Source organism: Coenobita brevimanus, chromosome 55 (assembly GCF_032717465.1).
Source record: "Coenobita brevimanus isolate Jiangsu-jjx chromosome 55, ASM3271746v2, whole genome shotgun sequence".
Lineage (NCBI taxonomy): Eukaryota > Metazoa > Arthropoda > Malacostraca > Decapoda > Coenobitidae > Coenobita > Coenobita brevimanus.
Window position 1 is genome coordinate 13,911,313 of NC_137008.1, and position 2,346 is coordinate 13,913,658.

Consider the following 2,346-nt stretch of genomic DNA (forward strand, 5'->3'; position numbering starts at 1 on the left):
ACATTAGGAAAGACCTTTGCATGGTCTGTAATGCCTTATACAGATTGTTTTAGAGTAATAAGAAATTTCCTTTGTAAATTTCTTTTTTCTTTGTGGGGAGGTGTTACATAGCCTATGATTTCATCATCCTTTGTGTAATTTTAACGCACAGTATGCTGCATGTTTGATCACGAGCGTGTTCTGCCTCAGTCCCCCCCTTCTACCGTTATAGTAGAGTAAGTCGTTCTCTCTGTTGTCCAGAGCGGGATTGTCAACTCTATGTCCCCATGGCTTCATTTGCGCGTCCTTATTACAAGTTGTATCAAGCTCTCCTGGCTCCTATATAATGAGCTCAGTCTCTGCATCATTGCCACTTAGATCTGCTCCTCATTTTGTTCACATCTCTGTCCTCCCCTGTACAGATATTATTATTGTGAGTGCTCAAGAAGTCTCCAACCATCTAGCAGCTGTGTGTAATTTGAGTATAACTGTTGTTGCATTTTTTCTTGTACTGTATAGCATAAGTTTAATTTGTAGGCCTAGTGAAGTTTTTGTGATTCGTGTGGGGTTCTTTGTCAGTCATTTTTGATAATAGTTTGTATCTGTAATTATTTATCTGGCATTCACTGAGTATTATCTGGTATCTCATTTTATCAGGGCTGACTTAGATAAATTTATTCTTGCTAATTTCGTGTTAATAGAGGCTATTGCAGTTAACCATATATTTAACCTGTTTTTGCCATTACATTATCCTTATGAGTCCTGAATGTTTTGTTGTTAGTTTGAGCATTAAACTTTAACTTGTAATTTTACCTAACTCTTTTGTTTTGAACCTGGAACTTTACGGGACAGTAGTGATTTTTAGCATTCTCACTTAAAGTGTACGTTATCTTTCTCTGTTCCGTAACAATATATATATATATATATATATATATATATATATATATATATATATATATATATATATATATTTGTATTAGGTGGCTCACCATCCACTCACTCGATGTAGTGTTGCTCTCGGGTGTCTGCCCTTTCCTCTCCTCCATCCTTCTTTCCTTCCATCCTCTTCTGCCTTTCTTTCCTTCATTCTTTCCTTGTCTCTCTGCCTACGGGTGACTTTACACTCCCTCTTCTGTCTTTCTTTCCTTCATTCTTTCCTCTTCCTTCTGCTTGTGGGTATATATATATATATATATATATATATATATATATATATATATATATATATATATATAGATATCCATCCATCCCTCATCCAATCCTACATTGTCCCATAAGGAGCGTAAGAGCCCGGGGTTAGGCAGTTGGTCCCGACATTTAAGATGAGAGTGACCAGCCTCACTCATCCCTGGGTGGCATTACGTGAGCAATTAACCCCAACCACCCCTTGGATATAAATCTTCACCGGCTCAATCCGATTAGAGCGAAATAATTACCCACTAAACCACCAGGTGCCAGAATTTGTTTTTATGGTTACCCCCCAGCGTAGTAAATTGTTTCCTGGTGTACAGGAACCATTTGGCTTGTCACTCAATGCAGAGTCACCCACAGGCAGAAGGAAGAGGAAAGAATGAAGGAAAGAAAGACAGAAGAGGATGGAAGGAAAGAAGGATGGAGGAGAGGAAAGGGCAGACACCCAACAGCAGCACTTCTTCGAGTGAGTGGAAGGTGAGCCACCTACCACAAATATATATATATATATATATATATATATATATATATATATATATATATATATATATATAGAGAGAGAGAGAGAGAGAGAGAGAGAGAGAGATGTGTGTGTGTGTGTGTGTGTGTGTGTGTGTGTGTGTGTGTGTGTGTGTTTCGCCAAAATATCTCAATTTGGTTTTGAGATAGCTTTTACCTTAGTCAGCAACATATTCTGGTGTGCGATTAGTTTTCGGCCCCCGAATGCTCTTGTTTCATTGCTCATGGAGATATTTTCCTTATGTAATAATATTTTCGAATGGACAAATCTTCCCAGGGAACTATTGTCTCCAACGACTTATTTTCACCGTTGGTATTATATTCTCATGGACCAATTTCCTCCATTAATTTACAATCCCTTCATAGGCCAATTGTCCTCCTATGGATGTTTACCCATGGATTTATTTTCCCCCTAGACCTGTTTTCCTCATGGACCTCTTATCACTTATGTCCATATTTTGTCCCCATAAAGGAAACAGCATCTACACATGAACCTACTTTCTTCCATGGCTGCATTTCCCCAGTGGATTTCAAATACCCACTAGGCCTAGGTTCAGGTGTATTACGAAAACGTGGACTTAAATTCAGGTCTATGTCCGAAAAGCGTCTGATAACATAATGCATAATTATAAATGCATAACGGTAGCTCAATCTTTC